This window comes from Saccostrea cucullata, unplaced genomic scaffold (assembly GCF_032062105.1).
Source record: "Saccostrea cucullata isolate Sc308-1 unplaced genomic scaffold, CSIRO_AGI_Scuc_v1 ctg363, whole genome shotgun sequence".
Lineage (NCBI taxonomy): Eukaryota > Metazoa > Mollusca > Bivalvia > Ostreida > Ostreidae > Saccostrea > Saccostrea cuccullata.
The window spans coordinates 119,870-132,525 of NW_026927640.1; positions in this window are offsets into that span (position 1 = coordinate 119,870).

Consider the following 12,656-nt stretch of genomic DNA (forward strand, 5'->3'; position numbering starts at 1 on the left):
TGCCCTTATAGAAATTCCTCAGTTGATCTGGTGTCATTCAGATTTCCTCCAAACACCATCTTCTAAGTCCTGCTGATTTCCAGCTGAATTTCCTCTGCAACTGAGCATGTGTGAAAGTTTCGCATTCGTAATTCTGCTTATGCTTGAAAGGACACCTACATGTTTCGCATCAATTTTCTCAGCAAACTCAACTTAACTGAACTTATATCTTATCATCTTTCCATTCAAATTTTACCTTAAATATCATTTGGTATCTTTATCAAAGAACTTGCCGGTTCCTTCGCACGAAACTATCGTCTGCCACCAAATAAAGTTCAATACCGGAACATTAAAAAACCCAATTTTGTGAACACACTCGGAGAAATAAAGTACTTTGTAAAACTATATTAAAAAACTGTCAAAGAACCTTTGGGGGTACAGAGCGGGAGAAGGGGGCGTTTCCCGTCCCATGGAAGGAACATAAACCATGCATATTCACAAAACCTATATTTGATCGAGTATAAATATTCCTATCCTTTTTGATTAAATTCTACTGGTTATGCTTTATGAACGTCAAAAATCTCAGAGGAAGTGGAGAGCCCGATCAAAACATTTTATTTCGTACTTTGATAATTCATATACACCGGTAGAGAGGCCATATTTAATAAACCCGATAAAAAAAAAGAAGGGTACGACCAAGCTTTGTATAACGTGCGGGCGAAACAAACAACAATCGGAAGTTCTGACGGACGTAAGGAATCGTTCAGGATTCCCCAACTATAAAACTGCATGGGGAAATAAAATATTTTCACTTAAAACGACTTTACAGAATAATCTCCTTATTTATCCATTGTGAGAAGGATATTGGTGTAAAATCTTTAGCTTTATTAGCGTTGTGGACAACGCATGGGCGTGTTTCATCGATCAGTTCTTGTTCGACGTTCGGAGAGAATTATTTTCATAAACACAAAGAAAAATTATAAAGTTAAAGTTGGCATTTACAATCACTTCTAAGAAATAGTCCAAGATGACTATCTCGTTATTTGAGTTCAATATTCGACAGACGCAATTAACACGAGCATAGTGACAATTGTATCACCAAAAGTCATCACTAAATGTAGAAACACATATTTTACAGCTACTCAATTGATTGAAAAACTCGATGATGCTTAAATTGAAAAAAAAAACAGAACTCGGCGCTTAAGTTCATGCTTGCATATTTATATATATATATATATATATATATATATATATATATATATATAAAAAATATCATAAATTACCGTTCACAACACATGTAATATAATATAACATATGTTGTACACGATGATGATTTAGTCCCAAGCTTTGTGAGGAATGTAAAATTTTTGAAAATATATTCTTCAACATTGTCCGAATAGTGCTTCGAACTATACACATATTTTCCCTGTTAGCCATTCCTTTGGGATGTCAACGAATATTCGAAGTACTCGACTATGATCATTCTATCATACCGACTAATAGTTTAGTTCAGTTATTAAGTATACAATTCTGGATTAATACAACTATTCCAAAATTATCAACAGATTACATATCTGTAAGTCTTTGTGCATGTTTTTAAAGATACAATGGATGTTTTTGTACGCACCTATGTATGTATGAATGTTAAATTAACATTTTGCACTATATGACTATAAAGAAGCTTCATTTGTATTTGAGGGAAATTTTGACGCCTTTCACTATAGTGCTTCATCATACACAACTTTAAATGTGCTTCGGACATTTCTACAATTGCAATGTACATGTAACCATTGATTTAAGCAAATCCTAAATCTCGATGTCATCAGACGACAGATCCTAACAATGTTGTCCTTGAAGGTCATCATTTGCTATGCAACATAATTCTTAATCTGAATAAAACTCGGAAACATTTCAAATCCCCCTCCATAACTCCGGTAATACAAGGTATTAATTGTTGGAGGGCAGTCCTACAATTCATTTAAACTCTGTCACTATAATGTTTCCGTAATGACCCGTGCCGAGCAGGTATACAGCGGTGTTTGAATTTTCAGACTCAGTGGTGGACAGTGAAAATGATGGGGGCAAAGGAACCCCATTCTGTCCAAATCCCCCTTTTTCAAGAGGAGAAATAAATTTTCGAAAAGAATAGATTTAAATCATTCGTATTATTCCGTCAATAAGATGATAATGGTGCCTACTATAGTTAACGTGGCACCTGAGAAATATTTATTGAGATTCTGAAATCGACTCTGTCGAATGGAAACATTGTTATGGCAACATTAACATCATTCATGTCATTTTGTAAATCAAACTTTTTTGTATCATTCTGAATAGTTCAACTAACACCGGACTGTGTCGAATGCTCGGCGCGCGCCATTTGTCTGAGAATCGTTTTAGGGGGTCCGTTTCATTTTTTTAAGAATTCAGTTCTACACTGATTAAGCATTATTACGGATTTCTCAAATTTTCAGTGATAACAAACGAATCAGAGGTCGGCATTTCTTGATCCGTCAAATAAACTGTGGTAATTGTAATTTATTATACAAAATACCAGTAACTGTCCAAAAACTCACGTGAAAGTCATGTAATAGACGCAATCCACTGCAGAAAAAATGAGACTTTTCCCCGGATCAGAAGTATCGGGTTTTCTAAAGGTAACGTGGCCATGATTGTTGAGGACTCCAAATGTCAGTAATTTTGGCGTGATTGGGGCGACCCTTACGTGTGTCGTGTATTAAAAGCCGGTTAAGGATTAGTTCTTTGGAAAATATCTTGTCGTTTGGCAAAATAGAATTAACGAGAAAACGTTTTGTCTTCTCGTTTAATGTCAATCAAGTCGGTAGCTATGACGATCATTGCACGTGCAGGTTACATGGCGCGCGTGCTGGACAGTCAATCTTCAAGGCGGTGTAGAGTATATAACACCTTTGTTGCAGCAATGCGCTTCTTTAGCCCGGTATTAAGTTAGGGTCATTGACTTTAAACAATTATTGACACGAATATTGAATATCATATATTTATACTAATCTATGAAATATGATTATCGATTATCAGACCAGTGCTTGAGTAGAATCGAGGTCTGTTTGACGTTTGACTGACGGGAACTCTTTATCTTTCTCTCTTCACGGATGCGGATGTTTGTAGCTCGGTTTTTCAAATAATTTAAATACAGACTTGTTTCTTTTTTTCTTTATTCAAAATGTCGAATGACATCAGAATCTAAAATGCGCACCCACTATAAAACCAATCTATGTACTAGTAAACTTCAAAACACCAAGTAATAATAGGTCCAAATGACCTAGCTTTACTTCTGACCCTTTGAACCTATAGTGTGTCTCTTTGTATAATTTGTGAATAATAGCATGAAATATTATGGTTTACAAGATTTGTTATTAATATAAACTTTTTGCATTTATGATAATTTTAAAACTATGTTACCCTTCTACCTCAGTTGGTAAGCAGATTTATATGTAGCAGTTGGAAGGGGTAATATAAATAAATGTTGGCTTTTAGCAACTTTTTTCATCCCCGAAAAATGTATACTTGAAAAAAAAAACACAAACATTTATATCAGATTTCATTCAACAAAAAATACTTGAAAATAAAACGGTTTGTCTGGCTTTTAAAAGATTATCATATTAAAAAGTTCAAGTCTTTTTTAATACTTATTTACACTCTCTCTCATTTTATTTTTTCAATATTAACATATGCATATAATCGTTTATTTTCCAATCTAATCTGAAGTCATTATCGACATTGCACAGAAATTAATGCTACAAACCATTGGTGCTCAAGATGATATAAAGTTGCCCTCACTAAATCCCGGATGGTCTTTATATTTATGAGTATTTGCACTGAATCACTGGAAAATGAATAAAAGCAGGGCACCGGACGAAGAACCAATGCCGGTCATAATTTTGCCAAGTCGGTGGACATTTCTTTGTTATGTGTGCCAGATAACAAGCTCACAAAGGCATTTCAGTTTTATGGAAGCATCAAATTCTCCAAATAGATTATAAATCGGTCATAATCATGTTTTGTTGCGACAAAAACAGAGAGGGTGAATAGTTGTTGGTATTTTTAATAAACGGAAACAAATTATGTAGAGAAAAATCATAGCAGTAAAGATGTCTACAAAAATTACAAACATTTTTACTCTCTATATGAGTAGAATTCTAATATATCCCTTGACATTTATGAAACCTCTTAAAAAGTCATTGTTTTGAAGGTTATGTCAAAAAGCAACTTTGGCAGGACACATACCTTATTTTCAGTGCATTTTATTGTGATACATGTAGTGTTTAGCACATGTTAACAATGCGCGTGGTAATATTGCAGGTTGGTTTGAGCTTTCATAAAAAAGAGCAGTCAGGTACATGTACCATCAAAGTGTTATTAAAAAACTTTTTTTCTCATCGAATCTGAGAATAAAAAAGAAAAACAAGAACAAAATTTAATCTCAAATAATATTTTTGTTTAAATATCAACCACGGCATATTTTCTTTATGTATTTTTTATATTTTGTTTTTGTCCCTCTTTCACGCCATAACCGCTGTACCTAGCACCTGTCCGGATTTTCGTACTCCTATTCCGGAATCCCTAAATCCCTCCCAACGGCCGCCCAAATCCCGGATTACTGGAGACCCTTTACTTCAGCTTTAACATGGTCGTTAAACGTGAATTAGTAATCTCAGTATATCCCCACATCCATCCAATATGTTTTATTGAGAGTCAATTTTCTTGGATATTTGCTGTGTTTCAATGTGTTTTTAGGGAAGAGCCAACGAATTCAAATCCTTCAAATTAAACAAAGAAAGGGGATAAATAATCTGAGTTCGTCTTTACGTCTCCAATTTATCTAAATAACGGAGAAACAATTGATTTCTCTTATCTTTAATGTTTGTTAATAGAACTTTTGGAATTGTAGTCAATTTGAAATAAACTGACCAGACTTGCTGAAATATTCATGTTATACATTTTGAATTTACGCATTAAGTTAAGGTTCTCAATATATTTTCTTTTCAAACTTATTTCTTTGAATAAAAGAAAACAAACACATTACATATTAGATGTGTGTATTTCTACAAGTCCCAATTAGAGTTTGGTCTGCCCGGCTCAAAGCATTAAAATTAAATCTTTTCGAAATAAAAATATTTTTAAATTAAAGAATGGAATGATTGTTATCAGGTTAAACCAATCCTGATATTTGCCCTCAACAGTTGGTAAGTAAACACGAAGGTGTTTCGATTTTTTCCTTATTAAGCGCTCGAGGCCGCACGCGACACGGGGCGGTATAATGGCACTGACCGACAGTCGTCCGTAAAATCGACTCTAACTTTAGGAAATGAAGCAGAAAAGCGGGTATTGTGCAATGTTATAGTGCTCCTAACTTTTAGCGGGAACTTGTGGAATCCGAGCAGTGTGACACTAAAAAGACGCATTTAATTTAAACAGTTATAAGTTAACCATAATTTATATTTGTCCATATTTGGTTATCTTTTTCTTTTCAAAATATGAAGTACCAAAAAAGTCTATCATTTGTTTCGATATACGTTATTCGCATGCGCAAGTGCTTTACATTCATAACATAGATTTCTTTTAATTAATAATGAAATTAATAATTTAAAAAAGTCTTTTCTATTCTTTTTTTCTCTTCTTTAATGAAAAATTTTCTGGCAAATTCATTTCAAATTTGTTTTCATTCTAAATGGAAAAAAAAATCAACAAACCCATTCTTTATGGAAAGTTAATTTAAAAAATGAATTTATTTCATTGCAATTCATTCTTTGTATTTTACCTCTGGCGACAGGATAGAGTTCATAGACGTTTGGATGATGGCGATAATTTGCGGCCTGCAGCAAAAATATCATCAGACGCTCGTCCGTTACGTCTAATTCAGTAATCGCTGCCATGAACTAACATGGCGTAAAGGTCCTAATCACGCCCGGCCCCCCATTTAACAGTCCACTGGAGGTCTGATACGCTTAAATTTGACAGGTAATTAGGTCAGGTTCTAATTTATTAAGAGGAATAATTTATTATCTCTCCCATTTTCCAATTAAATAAGTTTGTCTTATTTCAGATGGGCTATTCTCCGCGGGAGAGAGAAAGTATTGCGGGAAAATGAACGTTTTTTTTTTTTGCAGATGGCTGAAAAAAAAGATTCTTCCTGTGGAAATCTCTTTAAATTTACGGAAAATATTTTGATTGATATTGCAGATTTCTACAGGATTTCATTATCATCATCATTCGTTATGAGGAATTCTCCCTAAAATTGTTATGACTTTATTGCGGTTTCATAAAAGAGTAATATAGAAAAAGGGCAAACGACGAGGTTTACTCACATCAATTTCAATGTAATTAAAGAAACGGAAAAAAACCATAAAACCAAATCATTTGTGAATCTTCATTATAATCATAAAATTTAGTTTAAACATAGTATGCTAATTTACAAATGGATGTTACATCAGCATCCTCGGCTCATTGAATGCGATGATGCACGAGACATTCAGCGTCTTAACCTCCCCCTTTTTAAGAGAAGAATCCTCTTAAAGAACTAATTTATTTTAGAAAACAATCAGTATCACGGTTTAAGAAAGAGACTGAAAGTTTTTTTTTTGACAATATAGCTTTTATAAGAAGTCTAATTTAACCATGAACCCTTAACAATGCCTCTAAAAATTAGAAATCCTTTGCCTTCTTTCAACCCCCGATTGATTTGAACTTCATACTTAAATATCTGTAAGGATCGAGATAAATAGCATTAACGTCTGAAATCAAACAAAGAACGGACACTCTATAACAAAACCACCTCCCCATCTCTTTCGAACTGTCTAGTTTTCGCCAGTCCGACCATCCTATTTTTTGTTTGCACTACCCTGTTAAACCATCAGGGCACATTAAAAGTCAAAATCGAAGACAGATTTTCACCAGGACCCGTTTAACCGAGTCATGGGTACGGGGGGAGCCGAGGACGGATATTTTACATTAGTGCTAATAGCTGCCAAAAGTCGTCACTTTCTTTCCACATAATTGAAAACGCAGCAAGCCGACTACTAAGAGATGGGACTTTGGCGCATGCCTGGCGCTTTCTGGACTTACGAATCCGATCATTGTCACCTTCCAATCTGTATTACGGAGTCAAGGGGGTTACAGAACACATGTTAAATATCGATGATATCTATTACACAAAACCGCAAAAGACCACTGGTCTGTGAATATTTAATTTGTTTTTAGAATGATTCAGGGTTAATAGGAGGGCATGTGTGGGCGCAAGGAACAAGTCAATTTTCTTTTATATATAGTGATATATATGTATGTGTTCAGGGAGGTGGGGTGGGGAGGGGCCGGGTTAAAAAATATTTCATTAGTTTTACATTGAACAACAACTACCATATAAAATTAAGACATGTTTACCAATCAAGATAAAGTAAAATGTGCACGTAGACCGTACTGATATAGTTTAACAAGTTTTTGTAACATTCTAATATCAACATAAAAGCACTAGCCATTCTAATTCAATTAGGGCAAGGTGAAGATATTTGCAGGGATTTGTGCAAACCTTGAAACCACACAGAGAAACCTCGGCTGGGTGCATCTTCTTTTTTATCACGTTCATTTCTAAAGACATTCATGAGCATTAAATACATTTATCTTGGACTTAAAAAGATTGTGAAGGCTAAATTACAGTCTTTGAGGCAAGTTAATCAGTCGTAAAGTGACCTCTTTCACTTGGGAGTTCAGATACAAGATTGATGCATTTTTTGCTCTCGACATTTTGTAAAAATAATATTAAAAAATTTCTAGATAAATGATCAATCAACTTCGCATATAATTGGCTCGCGATATATGTCGCACATGCGCAGTGATCCATGGAAGACAAATGCGTTTTCATTCTTCTTTATAAATCATCTGTTTGAGAAGTACAATGCTATTGCTCGTTCAGTGATGAACACATAAATGTCCCATATAATATTGAAATAAAATATATTAACGTGACTATTGACAATCAATGAATAAAACACATGCGGAACATTATACCCAGATTTTCGAATGATGGGGTCATCGTTTGGTTTGCATCATGTACTTTATGCAAATATATACACATGCATAAAAAAATCCTCTGACACGGTACCTAAGACATTTAGATTTTGAGAGTCATTTATCAAGTACATTTTTGTTTTCATTTGATAACGGTTAACCTAAGATGGCGAAAATACGGAAACTGTCTCTTGACCGCGGAGCGCACGTGCAGATAGCCGCATGGATGGACAGAGAAGCAGCGATTTAGGAAACAAAACGGGTAATTAATTATAAAGCATATAAGATTTAATGTCGAGCAAATTAGACCAACACAAGCTATTTTATTATTAAAAACAATTACTTTATGACATGCTTTGTAATTTTATGGTTTCCATCCTCTTTCCTGCTGAACCCTCCGCTGCACAGATTCAAACGTTTCTGGGATTTTGACCAAGATTTTCCGGTATTGAACTGTGGCCCCACCTCTTGTAATTACGGTGTATTACAGACACAGAAAAGTGAAAAATGCTGGCGGGATGACTAAGATCGCTTCAGGAACTTAATCCAGCATCCCACTGCAGTATGTAATTATCTCAATCAGATTCAGCGCTAAGCCATCAATAGTAGCGGGTCCTTGTGAATTTCTCGTGTCACGTGGTAGCAGGTGCGTACCCCTACCGCAAAAAAAGATCCACCAGTAACTTTGGAAATTGGGTACTTCACGGCAAGGTTGAAGCATTTCCTTTTCTTTTGTTTTTTAGATATTCTAATACAGCCTTCAGCGAAGATTTGGAATTCAATTTCAATGAACTCTTCTTCAACAAATCCATTATGTCATTCCTTTTGTGTCCAATTTTTGTTCTGACTAAGGAAAGAAAAAAATTGTCAACGATCTCCCTCTGTAGCAAGAAATTTATTTCATTCATACATCACCCAAATCATCTTATTTTTTACGTGTAAAAAAAGAGAGATATTTTTTCCATGACATACTTAAACGGCAAGTAACGTACAATGTATTCTGATTATAATTTCTTAATTTAAACCCGATTTGATCTTTCATTTATAGAAAAAAAATCTCCATATCTTCTGATTTACCTCTATATTTTTTAGCTATAGTCTTTAATTAACCCCTCTCTCTCTCTCTCTCTTAGGATGTATGAATCGCTTTGTCAGGACTACCCCGTTAGTTTTTTGCCCTTGGTGAGAGAGAATTTCTTCGATAAGATTTTAATCCATTCTTATCAATTCCCATCTCCGCGAAGGACCGTAACGGATTATTGTGAACCGCGCACGTGCGGAGCCGAAACAATTAATCGGTAACATTGTCTCATGCATTTCAATTCTCCTCGTTTGAAGAAAGGGGAAGCAAAAGGACAATGGTAAAAGGAAATCTTGGGTTGGAAAACTTGAAATTTAATGATGATTCCCACAAAACTTCCTATGATTTATCCCTGTTATGATAACCATAACAATGCGTCACCCCTTTTACCAGTTCTTTCAATGTACCACACTAACATAACGCTTTAAACCACCACAAAAAACGCCGGGAATTAATGCAAACATACAAATGTAAATGGGTTGTTTTTCTTAATTAAGAAATGTCGTTAAATTTTCCAAATGATCAAACGAGCTTTTATTCTACTCTCAAGTAATTGCTAATAAATTGACTTCTCTGCGAAGTAAGAATTTGCATATCTTCTGCTCCATCTGGGGCTAGTATGGAAATATTTCTCATTTCCTCATGAAAAGTAAATATTTATGAGGAATATCTATTGGAAATATTTTTTTCTATTTTAGAAAAATGCGTGAGTTAATATCTTGATGTATCCTATCCCTGCATGAATAAATTATCATTACAATGTAATGATATGTTTGAAAAAGCTTATATCAAAGTCACGAAGTCCTGATGGAATTGTGTAAACTTGGCCATTTACAGTTTGACAGAAATTGTCCTTATACCATTTTTGACAGGACAGACGCCTCTTATTATCATTTGTAAACAAACACAAATGTCCATTTAACTATTGCATTTAGATATGAATGGAGAAGTTAATGTGATTTACGGGTACAAGAGGGAACATAACCTTATCCAAAATGGAAGATGTAGAAACAGATTTTATATTTAATGGTTGCCGGTATTTGTTGACACAAAAGAAAATGAATGTTTGCCCTTCCGTTTTAAATACAGTTAAAATGAAATACCTGAGCTCCGAAAATTATTCCTTTTGGCATAAAAATATTTAAGCGTTTGAAATTGACCACATCGACCCTAAAAAGGTCATGGCGAAGAGTACTAAATCAACAATTTAAGTCTTAAACCTATTTCATAATGATACGCGAAGCATTGGTCGTATTAATTTGATATTTGTTCAAGTCTTTTGAACTTTTTGAAGCACCCTCTACAACAAAATATTTACATATAGAACGGACGAGAATGTGAAAGTTATTTATTTTACAGTTTTACTGCTGATAGGCGCGAGCTGTGTTATACGCGTGCCGAGCGGCATAGACAAACAAGTGCCGAGTACAATACAGCCAGCACGTGGCGCTCTCGCGACGGGCGGAATTCACTCCCATGGTGCGGTCACTCTTGAACCATTTATCATGTGAGCTCCGTCACCTCCTTCAGCAACGTGATTATTAATTGAAGATTAATTAATTTTGCCGTATGACTTCCTGATCCCATTTTATGCAATTTTCATGGATTATGTCAACATTTATCAAAAATGTAACTTAAATTCTTTTGATAAACTCCATCAGTTGTTCGTTGTTAATGGAAAAGAAAGACGTTTGAGCACAAGTTTCTGGTGCGAAATTAATTTTGACGTAGAATAATTTATTAAAGTCGTGTGTACCTACTTAATGCCTATAATTTGTATTTTTTTCCTCTCTTTTTCTTGACTTGTTTTTTTAAGGCTGAAATAATTTTGAAGTCAAAACTGCAATTTCTCTTCGAATAAGAAAAATTAAACTGAAGACCCTTGTTAAATGGGAAAACGTGCTTACTTTCCAGAGATAACTGATTTCAAGATCCTAATTAAAGAGAAACTTCAAGGAACCGTTTGTTCGATTTACTAATGCATCATTATAATTTCACCAAACTATAAACCATTTCTGAACAAGTGCTAATTTAAGTTCATAGAACGGTATAGATAGAATGCACCCGCCCCTTGGCGAAAACTGTCCTCGCTTTAGGAATCCAAACCAAGCAGATTTGTGAGACCTATTGTAGTGAAGCGAAAACCGAAACTCTCTAAGCTCACAATTTCAGTGTCCGTTAATTCAATTTGAACCTGCTTTAGAAAAGTTGACCTTTTCACCTATGATGCAGGGTGAGCAGATCTGTACCGTGAATGGGTGCATCACTGCTTTGATTTTCGGCGGAACATTGCTGGACTCTAAAATTGACTTTGTTACACTCTTCGCGCAAAACCGCAAAAATTATGAAGGACAAGGGTCAGTTTGCTGGAGTTTTATCCCTGATTTGCGGCAATTACGTATAACGCGTTATTTTGTGTAATTTGATCAAATTTAAGAGAGAGATTTTTTTTAATTCTAGTCAAACAAAAAGTATATGTAAAGGGTAATAAATATGTATAAGTATATAATTATTATTAAATAATATTCCTTTTTATCATTAATTAAAAAAATAAAATATTTTAGTTCGCACAGCCCGATGCTGTATTGATTATTTTCAAACCAGTTTGCAAAGATTCTACACTGAAAGAAATACAATGTACCAAGTTAATTTAACTAGTTTGCCAAGAAAAGCATTTGTTGTGATTAGTAGTCACTGTTTACTATAGATATGGTGAGTAGTAGGTGTAACGTGGAGCAGGGGTCGTATAGATACCTACTAATCTGGTGAAAATTACTTATAAATTCTAGATTTACTAAAGTTATCCAGTAAATCTACTCAGTACCTAGTAAAACTACTTTTAAGGTAGTGATTATATGGGCAGTAAATTTACTAATCTTTTTAGCGACTTTCACTAGATTTTTTTTTCAGTGTTGTTGAGTTTCATAAGCTTGAATGATGAACGCAATACTTAAAGCTGATACCCAATGCATACAATTTTAGATGTTTTCTGTTTTATTACAATGCATGCCCCCTGGTAATAAACTTGATTTTCTTTTTACAATGATAAATCCTTTGATAAGCGGGTACGCAAATATTTTAACATGTCAGATGTGCCAAATAAATGTTTTCCTTATGAATATTTCCTTTAACCTTTTTTCTGCATAGTTTATATTTTTGATTATATCTGTTGAATGTTTTTAGATTAAGCATATAACTACTGTTGTAAGGGCCTTAAAGTTTAATATGTTTAGTGTGCTATTGCTTTAAAATCAGTCCATTATGAACCGACACAAAAGTTTTTCAATATTTTGTATTAAAGATTTTATAATAATCATAGTTGAATTAGCATAATTTATTTACTTATATATTCCTTGCAGACATGAACAGGAAAATGAATGAAAGTGTGCATTATCATCCATGACCATGTTTGCTGGGTTACATAACCCGGAGACATCGATGTTTTAACTGAGGCTTCAAGTTGAAATCTATAAGTTTGAATCGAAAAATTTAACCTTGTAAATAAACTCTCATTACCAGCAAAAATAAACATTATAAGAAAGTAATCCCCCTTCAG